The sequence below is a fragment of the Anomaloglossus baeobatrachus genome, chromosome 4, assembly GCF_048569485.1.
Source record: "Anomaloglossus baeobatrachus isolate aAnoBae1 chromosome 4, aAnoBae1.hap1, whole genome shotgun sequence".
NCBI lineage: Eukaryota > Metazoa > Chordata > Amphibia > Anura > Aromobatidae > Anomaloglossus > Anomaloglossus baeobatrachus.
Window position 1 is genome coordinate 659,736,078 of NC_134356.1, and position 18,529 is coordinate 659,754,606.

The 18,529-nt window shown below is 35.8% G+C and overlaps 1 long non-coding RNA gene across 2 annotated transcripts in view; it reads left to right on the forward strand.

Moving 5' to 3' along the window:
* The window catches only part of LOC142304293 (uncharacterized), a 41,178-nt gene that overhangs the window by 1,725 nt on the left and 20,924 nt on the right, over window positions 1-18,529 (forward strand). Inside the window, exon 1 of one of the 2 annotated variants that reach the window (XR_012753082.1) lies at window positions 3,929-4,086. The exons of the other annotated variant lie outside the window; for it this stretch is intronic. This is a non-coding gene — a long non-coding RNA (uncharacterized LOC142304293). Of the gene's footprint in view, window positions 1-3,928; window positions 4,087-18,529 lie in introns of those variants that run through there. 2 annotated transcript variants of the gene reach the window in all.

Here is an 18,529-nt window from a genome sequence, read left to right on the forward strand (position 1 = left end):
CGCTAAGGAAACACTGTTTGTAAACAGCGATACAATAGCGATACAATAGCGATACAATACCTAAGGTGTGTGGCCATTTTATATAAGGCTCTACGTGCTGTACACCTTTTTTTTCATAGGCAAATGTACCTCCATAGAGGAACTCCCGAAATTACCATTATGTTCAATTGGCGACACAGTGTCACCAAAACAATCCTAAACAGGACTGTCGGCGCAGCTACAGTGCCCTATTGCTGGTTCAATGCTTATTACAGCCAGAGTGCCCCCATATTAATCCAAAATAGGGTAATCCTTACAGCCAGAGTGCCCCATATTAATCCAAAATAGGGCAATCCTTACAGCCAGAGTGCCCCCATATTAATCCAAAATAGGGTAATCCTTACAGCCATAGTGCCCCCATATTAATCCAAAATAGGGCGATCCTTACAGCCAGAGTGCCCCCATATTAATCCAAAATAGGGCAATCCTTACAGCCAGAGTGCCCCCATATTAATCCAAAATAGGGCAATCCTTACAGCCAGAGTGCCCCCATATTAATCCAAAATAGGGTAATCCTTACAGCCATAGTGCCCCCATATTAATCCAAAATAGGGCGATCCTTACAGCCATAGTGCCCCCATATTAATCCAAAATAGGGCGATCCTTACAGCCAGAGTGCCCCCATATTAATCCAAAATAGGGCAATCCTTACAGCCAGAGTGTCCCCATATTAATCCAAAATAGGGCAATCCTTATAGCCAGAGTGCCCCCATATTAATCCAAAACAGGGCAATCCTTACAGCCAGAGTGCCCCCATATTAATCCAAAACAGGGCAATCTTTACAGCCAGAGTGCCCCATATTAATCCAAAGTAGGGCAATCCTTACAGCCAGAGTATCCCCATATTATTCCAAAATAGGGCAATCTTTACAGCCAGAGTGCCCCCATATTAATCCAAAATAGGGCAATCCTTACAGCCAGAGAGCACCCATATTAATCCAAAATAGGGCAATCCTTACACCCAGAGTGCCCTCATATTAATACAAAATAAGGCAATCCTTACAGCCAGAGTGCCCCCATATTAATCCAAAATAGGGCAATCCTTACAGCCAGAGTGCCCCCATATTAATCCAAAATAGGGCAATCCTTACAGCCAGAGTGTCCCCATATTATTCCAAAATAGGGCAATCTTTAGAGCCAGAGTGCCTCCATATTAATCCAAAATAGGGCAATCCTTACAGCCAGAGTGCCCCCATATTCATCCAAAATAGGGCAATCCTTACAGCCAGAGTGTCCACATATTATTCCAAAATAGGGCAATCTTTACAGCCAGAGTGCCCCCATATTAATCCAAAACAGGGCAATCCTTACAGCCAGAGTGCCCCCATATTAATCCAAAACAGGGCAATCCTTACAGCCAGAGTGCCCCCATATTAATCCAAAACAGGGCAATCTTTACAGCCAGAGTGTCCCCATATTAATCCAAAATAGGGCAATCCTTATAGCCAGAGTGCCCCCATATTAATCCAAAACAGGGCAATCCTTACAGCCAGAGTGCCCCCATATTAATCCAAAACAGGGCAATCTTTACAGCCAGAGTGCCCCATATTAATCCAAAGTAGGGCAATCCTTACAACCAGAGCGCCCCCATATTAATCCAAAATAGGGCAATCCTTACAACCAGAGTGCCCTCATATTAATACGAAATAGGGCAATCTTTACAGCCAGAGTGTCCCCATATTAATCCAAAATAGGGCAATCCTTATAGCCAGAGTGCCCCCATATTAATCCAAAACAGGGCAATCCTTACAGCCAGAGTGCCCCCATATTAATCCAAAACAGGGCAATCTTTACAGCCAGAGTGTCCCCATATTAATCCAAAATAGGGCAATCCTTATAGCCAGAGTGCCCCCATATTAATCCAAAACAGGGCAATCCTTACAGCCAGAGTGCCCCCATATTAATCCAAAACAGGGAAATCTTTACAGCCAGAGTGCCCATTATTAATCCAAAATAGGGCAATCCTTACAACCAGAGTGCCCTCATATTAATACGAAATAGGGCAATCCTTACAACCAGAGTGCCCTCATATTAATACAAAATAGGGCAATCCTTACAGCCAGAGTGCCCACATATTAATCCAAAATATGGCAATCCTTACAGCCAGAGTGCCCACATATTAATCCAAAATAGGGCAATCCTTACAGCCAGAGTGCCCCCATATTAATCCAAAATAGGGCAATCCTTACAGCCAGAGTGTCCCCATATTATTCCAAAATAGGGCAATCCTTACAGCCAGAGTGCCCCCATATTAATCCAAAATAGGGCAATCCTTACAGCCAGAGTGCCCCCATATTAATCCAAAATAGGGCAATCCTTACAGCCAGAGTGCCCCATTGTAGCCACAAGGCGCCCCCGTCATTTAAGTCAGCTGTTCGTTATGACATTACACACTGCCTCAGTTTTAGCCACAAATCTCTGAAAAAAAGTCACTTTTTTCCAATCAGAGTCACCGTGAGAATCAGACTCAGAGTCATTCTGAAAAGCGTCTGAAAAATATAAGGAAATAGTGAAGAATAAGGAACAGGTAAAAAGGAGTCAAGAGCAAACAATCAGTGAGCTGCCTTGGATAAATCTTGGTTCATAGGGAAAACATCATCCATAGTAGGAAGCAGTGGCATAACGTTAAGCTCATGGACTCCAATTATTGCACATCTTTAACTCTATTGTTCTTTTAGGGCCCGTTAGGTTCCAAAGGCCCGAGTGTGACCCCTGCACCTTATGTAGTTACGCCCCTGCTAGAAAGGGACACATGAGCAAAGCAAAGTGGGCCAGAAGCTCTGACTGCAGTAGCTTGGATGGATGGAGTCGATGCTGGAAGCTTCTGACTATCGCACACGAAAACTCTTTAATTATTTATCAACTGCACTCTAATGAACTGATGCAGACTGCCAGAAACTGCGGATTTTAAGGTGTTCACTCCAGAGCTGCATGCACAATTCAGTATTTAATATTTCATATTTTCTCACAGTCTCAGAGTCTGTTTGCAGAGAAGTGAGTGCAGCTCTGGAGTACAATACAGGACGTAATGAGTCAGGAATGGATCAGTAATGTATGTACACAGTGACTGCACCAGCAGAATAGTGAGTGCAGCTCTGGAGTATAATACAGGAGGTAACTCAGGATCAGTACAGGATAAGTAATGTAATGTATGTACACAGTGACTCCACCAGCAGAATAGTGAGTGCAGCTCTGGAGTATAATACAGGATGTAACTCAGGATAAGCACAGGATAATGTAATGTATGTGCAGAATGACTGCACCAACAGAATAGTGAGTGCAGCTCTGGAGGATAATACAGGATGTAACTCAGGATATGTAATGCATGTACACTGTGACGGCACCAGCAGAATAGTGAGTGCAGCTCTGGAGTATAATACATGAGGTAACTCAGGATCAGTACAGGATCAGTAATGTATGTACACAGTGATTGCACCAGCAGAATGAGTGCAGCTCTGGGGTATAATACAGGATATAACTCAGGATCAGTACAGGATAAATAATGTAATGTATGTACATAGTGACTACACCAACAGAATAGCGAGTGCAGCTCTGGAGTATAATACCGAATTAAACTCCACATCAGCAGTATTATAATGTACAGTATTTATTTCCTAAATATTTCTTATACAGCTCCTTTCAGCACAGCCAAAGGAAAACTACCTGATCTTTTTATGTCACTCTCCTCCTCAGTAGAAGGTAATATCGTGTATAAAAAAATGGCTGAAAATGAATATCAACCTTTTAAATAATTAATAACTACAACATGATTTAATATCAGGAGCAGCAAGCAATAAACACTACCTCTTCAGGAAACTAAAATGCTCTGAGTTCAGTACAGGCTCTGCTTCTGCTCATTGCTCCTGCAGAGCGGCCAGAGGTGACAGCGGATTGCTTCATTTACTCCTTACTAATTCTACAAATGTTCACTGTGTATATAGGACGTCTATGTATAGCCGTGTCTGGGTTACTCACTCTTGTCACAATGTAATTCAGAGACACACTGTGCTGCATACAACTGTCAGCGACAAGTTTCTCCCTAAGCAGGTATGTGACCTTACAACATGACAGAGCAGTCAGTGTGCGCGAGGTGCCGGCAACCCAAAGAGATCTAGATGAAAATAGTGTAGACCTGAGCCAAAATGCACAGTGCAGCCTCCTGGTACATAGGAGCAGCATTATAGCAGTTACATTCTTGTACATAGGGGGCAGTATTATAGTAGTTATATTCTTGTACATAGGAGCAGCATTATAGAAGTTATATTCTTGTACATAGGGGGCAGTATTATAGTAGTTATATTCTTGTACATAGGGGGCAGTATTATAGTAGTTATATTCTTGTACATAGGGGGCAGTATTATAGTAGTTATATTCTTGTACATAGGGGGCAGTATTATAGTAGTTATATTCTTGTACATAGGGGCAGTATTATAGTAGTTATATTCTTGTACATAGGAACAGCATTATAGTAGTTATATTCTTGTACATAGGAGCAGTATTATAGTAGTTATATTCTTGTACATAGGGGGCAGTATTATAGTAGTTATATTCTTGTACATAGGGGGCAGTATTATAGTAGTTATATTCTTGTACATAGGGGCAGTATTATAGTAGTTATATTCTTGTACATAGGAGCAGCATTATAGTAGTTATATTCTTATACATAGGGGGCAGTATTATAGTAGATATATTCTTGTACATAGGGGCAGTATTATAGTAGTTATATTCTTGTACATAGGGGCAGTATTATAGTAGTTATATTCTTGTACATAGGAGCAGTATTATAGTAGTTATATTCTTGTACATAGGAGCAGCATTATAGTAGTTATATTCTTGTACATAGGGAGCAGTATTATAGTAGTTATATTCTTATACATAGGGGGCAGTATTATAGTAGATATATTCTTGTACATAGGGGGCAGTATTATAGCAGTTATATTCTTGTACATAGGGGCAGTATTATAGTAGTTATATTCTTGTACATAGGGGGCAGTATTATAGCAGTTATATTCTTGTACATAGGGGCAGTATTATAGTAGTTATATTCTTGTACATAGGGGCAGTATTATAGTAGTTATATTCTTGTACATAGGAGCAGCATTATAGTAGTTACAGTCAGGGCCAGAAATATTTGGACAGTGACACAAGTTTTGTTATTTTAGCTGTTTACAAAAACATGTTCAGAAATACAATTCTATATATAATATGGGCTGAAAGTGCACACTCCCAGCTGCAATATGAGAGTTTTCACATCCAAATCGGAGAAAGGGTTTAGGAATCATAGCTCTGTAATGCATAGCCTCCTCTTTTTCAAGGGACCAAAAGTAATTGGACAAGGGACTCTAAGGGCTGCAATTAACTCTGAAGGCGTCTCCCTCGTTAACCTGTAATCAATGAAGTAGTTAAAAGGTCTGGGGTTGATTACAGGTGTGTGGTTTTGCATTTGGAAGCTGTTGCTGTGACCAGACAACATGCGGTCTAAGGAACTCTCAATTGAGGTGAAGCAGAACATCCTGAGGCTGAAAAAAAAGAAAAAATCCATCAGAGAGATAGCAGACATGCTTGGAGTAGCAAAATCAACAGTCGGGTACATTCTGAGAAAAAAGGAATTGACTGGTGAACTTGGGAACTCAAAAAGGCCTGGGCGTCCACGGATGACAACTGTGGTGGATGATCGCCGCATACTTTCTTTGGTGAAGAAGAACCCGTTCACAACATCAACTGAAGTCCAGAACACTCTCAGTGAAGTAGGTGTATCTGTCTCTAAGTCAACAGTAAAGAGAAGACTCCATGAAAGTAAATACAAAGGGTTCACATCTAGATGCAAACCATTCATCAATTCCAAAAATAGACAGGCCAGAGTTAAATTTGCTGAAAAACACCTCATGAAGCCAGCTCAGTTCTGGAAAAGTATTCTATGGACAGATGAGACAAAGATCAACCTGTACCAGAATGATGGGAAGAAAAAAGTTTGGAGAAGAAAGGGAACGGCACATGATCCAAGGCACACCACATCCTCTGTAAAACATGGTGGAGGCAACGTGATGGCATGGGCATGCATGGCTTTCAATGGCACTGGGTCACTTGTGTTTATTGATGACATAACAGCAGACAAGAGTAGCCGGATGAATTCTGAAGTGTACCGGGATATACTTTCAGCCCAGATTCAGCCAAATGCCGCAAAGTTGATCGGATGGTGCTTCATAGAACAGATGGACAATGACCCCAAGCATACAGCCAAAGCTACCCAGGAGTTCATGAGTGCAAAAAAGTGGAACATTCTGCAATGGCCAAGTCAATCACCAGATCTTAACCCAATTGAGCATGCATTTCACTTGCTCAAATCCAGACTTAAGACGGAAAGACCCACAAACAAGCAAGACTTGAAGGCTGCGACTGTAAAGGCCTGGCAAAGCATTAAGAAGGAGGAAACCCAGCGTTTGGTGATGTCCATGGGTTCCAGACTTAAGGCAGTGATTGCCTCCAAAGGATTCGCAACAAAATATTGAAAATAAAAATATTTTGTTTGGGTTTGGTTTATTTGTCCAATTACTTTTGACCTCCTAAAATGTGGAGTGTTTGTAAAGAAATGTGACAATTCCTACAATTTCTATCAGATATTTTTGTTCAAACCTTCAAATTAAACGTTACAATCTGCACTTGAATTCCGTTGTAGAGGTTTCATTTCAAATCCAATGTGGTGGCATGCAGAGCCCAACTCGCGAAAATTGTGTCACTGTCCAAATATTTCTGGACCTAACTGTATATTCTTATACATAGGGGCAGTATTATAGTAGATATATTCTTGTACATAGGGGCAGTATTATAGTAGTTGTATTCTTGTACATAGGAGCAGCATTATAGCAGTTATATTCTTATACATAGGGGCAGTATTATAGTAGATATATTCTTGTACATAGGGGCAGTATTATAGTAGTTATATTCTTGTACATAGGGGGCAGTATTATAGTAGTTATATTCTTGTACATAGGGGGCAGTATTATAATAGTTATATTCTTGTACACAGGGGGCAGTATTATAGTAGTTATATTCTTGTACACAGGGGGCAGTATTATAGTGGTTATATTTTTATACACAGGGGGCAGTATTATAGTAGTTATATTCTTGTACATAAGAGCAGCATTATAGTAGTTATATTCTTATACATAGGGAGCAGTATTATAGTAGTTATATTCTTGTACATAGGAGCAGTGTTATAGTAGTTATATTCTTGTACATAGGGGCAGTATTATAGTAGTTATATTCTTGTACATAGGAGCAGTGTTATAGTAGTTATATTCTTGTACATAGGGGCAGTATTATAGTAGTTATATTCTTATACATAGGGAGCAGTATTATAGTAGTTATATTCTTATACATAGGGAGCAGTATTATAGTAGTTATATTCTTGTACATATGGGGCAGTATTATAGTAGTTATATTCTTGTACACAGGGGGCAGTATTATAGTAGTTATATTCTTGTACACAGGGGGCAGTATTATAGTAGTTATATTCTTGTACACAGGGGGCAGTATTATAGTAGTTATATTCTTGTACATATGGGCAGTATTATAGTAGTTATATTCTTGTACATAGGGGCAGTAGTATAGTAGTTATATTCTTGTACACAGGGGGCAGTATTATAGTAGTTATATTCTTGTACATAGGAGCAGCATTATAGTAGTTATATTCTTATACATAGGGAGCAGTATTATAGTAGTTATATTCTTGTACATAGGAGCAGTGTTATAGTAGTTATATTCTTGTACATAGGGGCAGTATTATAGTAGTTATATTCTTGTACATAGGAGCAGTGTTATAGTAGTTATATTCTTGTACATAGGGGCAGTATTATAGTAGTTATATTCCTGTACATAGGGGGCAGTATTATAGTAGTTATATTCTTATACATAGGGAGCAGTATTATAGTAGTTATATTCTTGTACATAGGAGCAGTATTATAGTAGTTATATTCTTGTACATAGGGGCAGTATTATAGTAGTTATATTCCTGTACATAGGGGGCAGTAGAATAGTAGATATATTCTTGTACATAGGAGCAGCATTATAGCAGTTATATTCTTATACATAGGGGCAGTATTATAGTAGATATATTCTTGTACATAGGGGCAGTATTATAGTAGTTATATTCTTGTATATAGGGGCAGTATTATAGTAGTTATATTCCTGTACATAGGGGCAGTATTATAATAGTTATATTCTTGTACACAGGGGGCAGTATTATAGTAGTTATATTCTTGTACACAGGGAGCAGTATTATAGTAGTTATATTCTTGTACATATGGGCAGTATTATAGTAGTTATATTCTTGTACACAGGGGGCAGTATTATAGTAGTTATATTCTTGTACACAGGGGGCAGTATTATAGTAGTTATATTCTTGTACACAGGGGGCAGTATTATAGTAGTTATATTCTTGTACATATGGGCAGTATTATAGTAGTTATATTCTTGTACATAGGGGCAGTAGTATAGTAGTTATATTCTTGTACACAGGGGGCAGTATTATAGTAGTTATATTCTTGTACATAGGAGCAGCATTATAGTAGTTATATTCTTATACATAGGGGGCAGTATTATAGTAGATATATTCTTGTACATAGGGGGCAGTATTATAGTAGTTATATTCTTGTACATAGGGGCAGTATTATAGTAGTTATATTCCTGTACATAGGGGGCAGTAGAATAGTAGATATATTCTTGTACATAGGAGCAGCATTATAGCAGTTATATTCTTATACATAGGGGCAGTATTATAGTAGATATATTCTTGTACATAGGGGCAGTAGTATAGTAGATATATTCTTGTACATAGGAGCAGCATTATAGCAGTTATATTCTTATACATAGGGGCAGTATTATAGTAGATATATTCTTGTACATAGGGGCAGTATTATAGTAGTTATATTCTTGTATATAGGGGCAGTATTATAGTAGTTATATTCTTGTACATAGGGGCAGTATTATAATAGTTATATTCTTGTACACAGGGGGCAGTATTATAGTAGTTATATTCTTGTACACAGGGGGCAGTATTATAGTAGTTATATTCTTGTACATATGGGCAGTATTATAGTAGTTATATTCTTGTACATAGGGGCAGTAGTATAGTAGTTATATTCTTGTACACAGGGGGCAGTATTATCGTAGTTATATTCTTGTACACAGGGGGCAGTATTATAGTAGTTATATTCTTGTACATAGGGGCAGTATTATAGTAGTTATATTCTTGTACACAGGGGGCAGTATTATCGTAGTTATATTCTTGTACACATGGGGCAGTATTATAGTAGTTATATTCTTGTACACAGGGGGCAGTATTATAATAGTTATATTCTTGTACATAGGGGGCAGTATTATAGTAGTTATATTCTTGTACATAGGGGGCAGTATTATAGTAGTTATATTCTTGTACATAGGGGCAGTATTATAGTAGTTATATTCTTGTACACAGGGGGCAGTATTATAGTAGTTATATACTTGTACACAGGGGGCAGAATTATAGTAGTTATATTCTTGTACATATGGGCAGTATTATAGTAGTTATATTCTTGTACATAGGGGCAGTAGTATAATAGTTATATTCTTGTACACAGGGGGCAGTATTATAGTAGTTATATTCTTGTACACAGGGAGCAGTATTATAGTAGTTATATTCTTGTACATATGGGCAGTATTATAGTAGTTATATTCTTGTACACAGGGGGCAGTATTATAGTAGTTATATTCTTGTACACAGGGGGCAGTATTATAGTAGTTATATTCTTGTACACAGGGGGCAGTATTATAGTAGTTATATTCTTGTACATATGGGCAGTATTATAGTAGTTATATTCTTGTACATAGGGGCAGTAGTATAGTAGTTATATTCTTGTACACAGGGGGCAGTATTATAGTAGTTATATTCTTGTACATAGGAGCAGCATTATAGTAGTTATATTCTTATACATAGGGAGCAGTATTATAGTAGTTATATTCTTGTACATAGGAGCAGTGTTATAGTAGTTATATTCTTGTACATAGGGGCAGTATTATAGTAGTTATATTCTTGTACATAGGAGCAGTGTTATAGTAGTTATATTCTTGTACATAGGGGCAGTATTATAGTAGTTATATTCCTGTACATAGGGGGCAGTATTATAGTAGTTATATTCTTATACATAGGGAGCAGTATTATAGTAGTTATATTCTTGTACATAGGAGCAGTATTATAGTAGTTATATTCTTGTACATAGGGGCAGTATTATAGTAGTTATATTCCTGTACATAGGGGGCAGTAGAATAGTAGATATATTCTTGTACATAGGAGCAGCATTATAGCAGTTATATTCTTATACATAGGGGCAGTATTATAGTAGATATATTCTTGTACATAGGGGCAGTATTATAGTAGTTATATTCTTGTATATAGGGGCAGTATTATAGTAGTTATATTCCTGTACATAGGGGCAGTATTATAATAGTTATATTCTTGTACACAGGGGGCAGTATTATAGTAGTTATATTCTTGTACACAGGGAGCAGTATTATAGTAGTTATATTCTTGTACATATGGGCAGTATTATAGTAGTTATATTCTTGTACACAGGGGGCAGTATTATAGTAGTTATATTCTTGTACACAGGGGGCAGTATTATAGTAGTTATATTCTTGTACACAGGGGGCAGTATTATAGTAGTTATATTCTTGTACATATGGGCAGTATTATAGTAGTTATATTCTTGTACATAGGGGCAGTAGTATAGTAGTTATATTCTTGTACACAGGGGGCAGTATTATAGTAGTTATATTCTTGTACATAGGAGCAGCATTATAGTTGTTATATTCTTATACATAGGGGGCAGTATTATAGTAGATATATTCTTGTACATAGGGGGCAGTATTATAGTAGTTATATTCTTGTACATAGGGGCAGTATTATAGTAGTTATATTCCTGTACATAGGGGGCAGTAGAATAGTAGATATATTCTTGTACATAGGAGCAGCATTATAGCAGTTATATTCTTATACATAGGGGCAGTATTATAGTAGATATATTCTTGTACATAGGGGCAGTAGTATAGTAGATATATTCTTGTACATAGGAGCAGCATTATAGCAGTTATATTCTTATACATAGGGGCAGTATTATAGTAGATATATTCTTGTACATAGGGGCAGTATTATAGTAGTTATATTCTTGTATATAGGGGCAGTATTATAGTAGTTATATTCTTGTACATAGGGGCAGTATTATAATAGTTATATTCTTGTACACAGGGGGCAGTATTATAGTAGTTATATTCTTGTACACAGGGGGCAGTATTATAGTAGTTATATTCTTGTACATATGGGCAGTATTATAGTAGTTATATTCTTGTACACAGGGGGCAGTATTATAGTAGTTATATTCTTGTACACAGGGGGCAGTATTATATTAGTTATATTCTTGTACATATGGGGCAGTATTATAGTAGTTATATTCTTGTACACAGGGGCAGTATTATAGTAGTTATATTCTTGTACATATGGGCAGTATTATAGTAGTTATATTCTTGTACATAGGGGCAGTAGTATAGTAGTTATATTCTTGTACACAGGGGGCAGTATTATCGTAGTTATATTCTTGTACACAGGGGGCAGTATTATAGTAGTTATATTCTTGTACATAGGGGCAGTATTATAGTAGTTATATTCTTGTACACAGGGGGCAGTATTATCGTAGTTATATTCTTGTACACATGGGGCAGTATTATAGTAGTTATATTCTTGTACACAGGGGGCAGTATTATAATAGTTATATTCTTGTACATAGGGGGCAGTATTATAGTAGTTATATTCTTGTACATAGGGGGCAGTATTATAGTAGTTATATTCTTGTACATAGGGGCAGTATTATAGTAGTTATATTCTTGTACACAGGGGGCAGTATTATAGTAGTTATATACTTGTACACAGGGGGCAGAATTATAGTAGTTATATTCTTGTACATATGGGCAGTATTATAGTAGTTATATTCTTGTACATAGGGGCAGTAGTATAGTAGTTACATTCTTGCACACAGAGGGCAGTATTATAGTAGTTATATTCTTGTACATAGGGGCAGTATTATAGTAGTTACATTCTTGTACATAGGGGACAGTATTATAGTAGTTACATTCTTGTACATAGGGGCAGTATTATAGTAGTTATATTCTTGTACATAGGTGCAGTATTATAGTAGTTATATTCTTGTACATAGGGGGCAGTATTATAGTAGTTATATTCTTGTACATAGGAGCAGTATTATAGTAGTTATATTCTTGTACATAGGGGGCAGTATTATAGTAGTTATATTCTTGTACATATGGGCAGTATTATAGTAGTTATATTCTTGTACATAGGGGCAGTATTATAGTAGTTACATTCTTGTACATAGGAGACAGTATTATAGTAGTTACATTCTTGTACATAGGGGCAGTATTATAGTAGTTATATTCTTGTACATAGGTGCAGTATTATAGTAGTTATATTCTTCTACATAGGGGGCAGTATTATAGTAGTTATATTCCTGTACATAGGGGGCAGTATTATAGTAGTTATATTCTTATACATAGGGAGCAGTATTATAGTAGTTATATTCTTGTACATAGGGGCAGTATTATAGTAGTTATATTCCTGTACATAGGGGGCAGTATTATAGTAGATATATTCTTGTACATAGGAGCAGCATTATAGCAGTTATATTCTTATACATAGGGGCAGTATTATAGTAGATATATTCTTGTACATAGGGGCAGTATTATAGTAGTTACATTCTTGTACATAGGGGACAGTATTATAGTAGTTACATTCTTGTACATAGGGGCAGTATTATAGTAGTTATATTCTTGTACATAGGTGCAGTATTATAGTAGTTATATTCTTGTACACAGGGGGCAGTATTATAATAGTTATATTCTTGTACATAGGGGGCAGTATTATAGTAGTTATATTCTTGTACATAGGGGGCAGTATTATAGTAGTTATATTCTTGTACATAGGGGCAGTATTATAGTAGTTATATTCTTGTACACAGGGGGCAGTATTATCGTAGTTATATTCTTGTACACATGGGGCAGTATTATAGTAGTTATATTCTTGTACACTGGGGGCAGTATTATAATAGTTATATTCTTGTACATAGGGGGCAGTATTATAGTAGTTATATTCTTGTACATAGGGGGCAGTATTATAGTAGTTATATTCTTGTACATAGGGGCAGTATTATAGTAGTTATATTCTTGTACACAGGGGGCAGTATTATAGTAGTTATATACTTGTACACAGGGGGCAGAATTATAGTAGTTATATTCTTGTACATATGGGCAGTATTATAGTAGTTATATTCTTGTACATAGGGGCAGTAGTATAGTAGTTACATTCTTGCACACAGAGGGCAGTATTATAGTAGTTATATTCTTGTACATAGGGGCAGTATTATAGTAGTTACATTCTTGTACATAGGGGACAGTATTATAGTAGTTACATTCTTGTACATAGGGGCAGTATTATAGTAGTTATATTCTTGTACATAGGTGCAGTATTATAGTAGTTATATTCTTGTACATAGGGGGCAGTATTATAGTAGTTATATTCTTGTACATAGGAGCAGTATTATAGTAGTTATATTCTTGTACATAGGGGGCAGTATTATAGTAGTTATATTCTTGTACATATGGGCAGTATTATAGTAGTTATATTCTTGTACATAGGGGCAGTATTATAGTAGTTACATTCTTGTACATAGGAGACAGTATTATAGTAGTTACATTCTTGTACATAGGGGCAGTATTATAGTAGTTATATTCTTGTACATAGGTGCAGTATTATAGTAGTTATATTCTTCTACATAGGGGGCAGTATTATAGTAGTTATATTCCTGTACATAGGGGGCAGTATTATAGTAGTTATATTCTTATACGTAGGGAGCAGTATTATAGTAGTTATATTCTTGTACATAGGGGCAGTATTATAGTAGTTATATTCCTGTACATAGGGGGCAGTATTATAGTAGATATATTCTTGTACATAGGAGCAGCATTATAGCAGTTATATTCTTATACATAGGGGCAGTATTATAGTAGATATATTCTTGTACATAGGGGCAGTATTATAGTAGTTACATTCTTGTACATAGGGGACAGTATTATAGTAGTTACATTCTTGTACATAGGGGCAGTATTATAGTAGTTATATTCTTGTACATAGGTGCAGTATTATAGTAGTTATATTCTTGTACATAGGGGGCAGTATTATAGTAGTTATATTCTTGTACATAGGAGCAGTATTATAGTAGTTATATTCTTGTACATAGGGGGCAGTATTATAGTAGTTATATTCTTGTACATATGGGCAGTATTATAGTAGTTATATTCTTATACATAGGGGCAGTATTATAGTAGTTACATTCTTGTACATAGGGGACAGTATTATAGTAGTTACATTCTTGTACATAGGGGCAGTATTATAGTAGTTATATTCTTGTACATAGGTACAGTATTATAGTAGTTATATTCTTGTACATAGGGGGCAGTATTATAGTAGTTATATTCCTGTACATAGGGGGCAGTATTATAGTAGTTATATTCTTATACATAGGGAGCAGTATTATAGTAGTTATATTCTTGTACATAGGGGCAGTATTATAGTAGTTATATTCCTGTACATAGGGGGCAGTATTATAGTAGATATATTCTTGTACATAGAAGCAGCATTATAGCAGTTATATTCTTATACATGGGGCAGTATTATAGTAGATATATTCTTGTACATAGGGGCAGTATTATAGTAGTTATATTCTTGTATATAGGGGCAGTACTATAGTAGTTATATTCTTGTACATAGGGGCAGTATTATAGTAGTTATATTCTTGTACATAGGGGCAGTATTATAGTAGTTATATTCTTGTACACAGGGGGCAGTATTATAGTAGTTATATTCTTGTACACAGGGGGCAGTATTATAGTAGTTATATTCTTGTACATAGGGGCAGTATTATAGTAGTTACATTCTTGTACATAGGGGACAGTATTATAGTAGTTACATTCTTGTACATAGGGGCAGTATTATAGTAGTTATATTCTTGTACATCGGTGCAGTATTATAGTAGTTATATTCTTGTACATAGGGGACAGTATTATAGTAGTTATATTCTTGTACATAGGAGCAGTATTATAGTAGTTATATTCTTGTACATAGGGGGCAGTATTATAGTAGTTATATTCTTGTACATATGGGCAGTATTATAGTAGTTATATTCTTGTACATAGGGGCAGTATTATAGTAGTTACATTCTTGTACATAGGGGACAGTATTATAGTAGTTACATTCTTGTACATAGGGGCAGTATTATAGTAGTTATATTCTTGTACATAGGTGCAGTATTATAGTAGTTATATTCTTGTACATAGGGGGCAGTATTATAGTAGTTATATTCCTGTACATAGGGGACAGTATTATAGTAGTTATATTCTTATACATAGGGAGCAGTATTATAGTAGTTATCGTCTTGTACATAGGGGCAGTATTATAGTAGTTATATTCCTGTACATAGGGGGCAGTATTATAGTAGATATGTTCTTGTACATAGGGGCAGTATTATAGTAGTTATATTCTTGTATATAGGGGCAGTATTATAGTAGTTATATTCTTGTACACAGGGGGCAGTATTATAGTAGTTATATTCTTGTACACAGGGGGCAGTATTATAGTAGTTATATTCTTGTACATATGGGGAAGTATTATAGTAGTTATATTCTTGTACACAGGGGGCAGTATTATAGTAGTTATATTCTTGTACATATGGGCAGTATTATAGTAGTTATATTCTTGTACATAGGGGCAGTAGTATAGTAGTTATATTCTTGTACACAGGGGGCAGTATTATCGTAGTTATATTCTTGTACACGGGGCAGTATTATAGTAGTTATATTCTTGTACATAGGGGCAGTATTATAGTAGTTATATTCTTGTACACAGGGGGCAGTATTATAGTAGTTATATTCTTGTACACAGGGGGCAGTATTATAGTAGTTATATTCTTGTACATATGGGCAGTATTATAGTAGTTATATTCTTGTACATAGGGGCAGTAGTATAGTAGTTACATTCTTGCACACAGGGGGCAGTATTATAGTAGTTATATTCTTGTACATATGGGCAGTATTATAGTAGTTATATTCTTGTACATAGGGGCAGTATTATAGTAGTTACATTCTTGTACATAGGGGACAGTATTATAGTAGTTACATTCTTGTACATAGGGGGCAGTATTATAGTAGTTATATTCTTGTACATAGGAGCAGTATTATAGTAGTTATATTCTTGTACATAGGGGGCAGTATTATAGTAGTTATATTCTTGTACATAGGGGGCAGTATTATAGTAGTTATATTCTTGTACATAGGGGACAGTATTTTAGTAGTTATATTCTTGTACATAGGGGACAGTATTATAGTAGTTGCAGTATTATAGTAGTTACATTCTTGTACATAGGGGACAGTATTATAGTAGTTACATTCTTGTACATAGGGGGCAGTATTATAGTAGTTATATTCTTGTACATAGGAGCAGTATTATAGTAGTTATATTCTTGTACATAGGGGGCAGTATTATAGTAGTTATATTCTTGTACATAGGGGGCAGTATTATAGTAGTTATATTCTTGTACATAGGGGACAGCATTATAGTAGTTATATTCTTGTACATAGGGGACAGTATTATAGTAGTTATATTCTTGTACATATGGGCAGTATTATAGTAGTTATATTCTTGTACATAGGGGCAGTATTATAGTAGTTATATTCTTGTACACAGGGGGCAGTATTATAGTAGTTATATTCTTGTACATATGGGCAGTATTATAGTAGTTATATTCTTGTACACAGGGGGCAGTATTATAGTAGTTATATTCTTGTACACAGGGGGCAGTATTATAGTAGTTATATTCTTGTACATAGGGGCAGTATTATAGTAGTTATATTCTTGTACATAGGGGCAGTAGTATAGTAGTTACATTCTTGCACACAGGGGGCAGTATTATAGTAGTTATATTCTTGTACATAGGGGGGCAGTATTATAGTAGTTATATTCTTGTACATAGGGGGCAGTATTACAGTAGTTATATTCTTGTACATAGGGGCAGTATTATAGTAGTTACATTCTTGTACATAGGGGGGCAGTATTATAGTAGTTACATTCTTGTACATAGGGGCAGTATTATAGTAGTTATATTCTTGTACATAGGGGCAGTATTATAGTAGTTATATTCTTGTACATAGGGGGCAGTATTATAGTAGTTATATTCTTGTACATAGGGGGCAGTATTATAGTAGTTATATTCTTGTACATATGGGCAGTATTATAGTAGTTATATTCTTGTACATAGGGGCAGTAGTATAGTAGTTACATTCTTGCACACAGGGGGCAGTATTATAGTAGTTATATTCTTGTACATATGGGCAGTATTATAGTAGTTATATTCTTGTACATAGGGGCAGTATTATAGTAGTTACATTCTTGTACATAGGGGACAGTATTATAGTAGTTACATTCTTGTACATAGGGGCAGTATTATAGTAGTTATATTCTTGTACATAGGGGCAGTATTATAGTAGTTATATTCTTGTACATAGGGGCAGTATTATAGTAGTTATATTCTTGTACATAGGGGCAGTATTATAGTAGTTATATTCTTGTACATAGGAGCAGTATTATAGTAGTTATATTCTTGTACATAGGGGGCAGTATTATAGTAGTTATATTCTTGTACATAGGGGCAGTATTATAGTAGTTACATTCTTGTACATAGGGGACAGTATTATAGTAGTTACATTCTTGTACATAGGGGACAGTATTATAGTAGTTACATTCTTGTACATAGGGGGCAGTATTATAGTAGTTATATTCTTGTACATAGGGGCAGTATTATAGTAGTTATATTCTTGTATATAGGGGCAGTATTATAGTAGTTATATTCCTGTACATAGGGGCAGTATTATAATAGTTATATTCTTGTACACAGGGGGCAGTATTATAGTAGTTATATTCTTGTACACAGGGAGCAGTATTATAGTAGTTATATTCTTGTACATATGGGCAGTATTATAGTAGTTATATTCTTGTACACAGGGGGCAGTATTATAGTAGTTATATTCTTGTACACAGGGGGCAGTATTATAGTAGTTATATTCTTGTACACAGGGGGCAGTATTATAGTAGTTATATTCTTGTACATATGGGCAGTATTATAGTAGTTATATTCTTGTACATAGGGGCAGTAGTATAGTAGTTATATTCTTGTACACAGGGGGCAGTATTATAGTAGTTATATTCTTGTACATAGGAGCAGCATTATAGTAGTTATATTCTTATACATAGGGAGCAGTATTATAGTAGTTATATTCTTGTACATAGGAGCAGTGTTATAGTAGTTATATTCTTGTACATAGGGGCAGTATTATAGTAGTT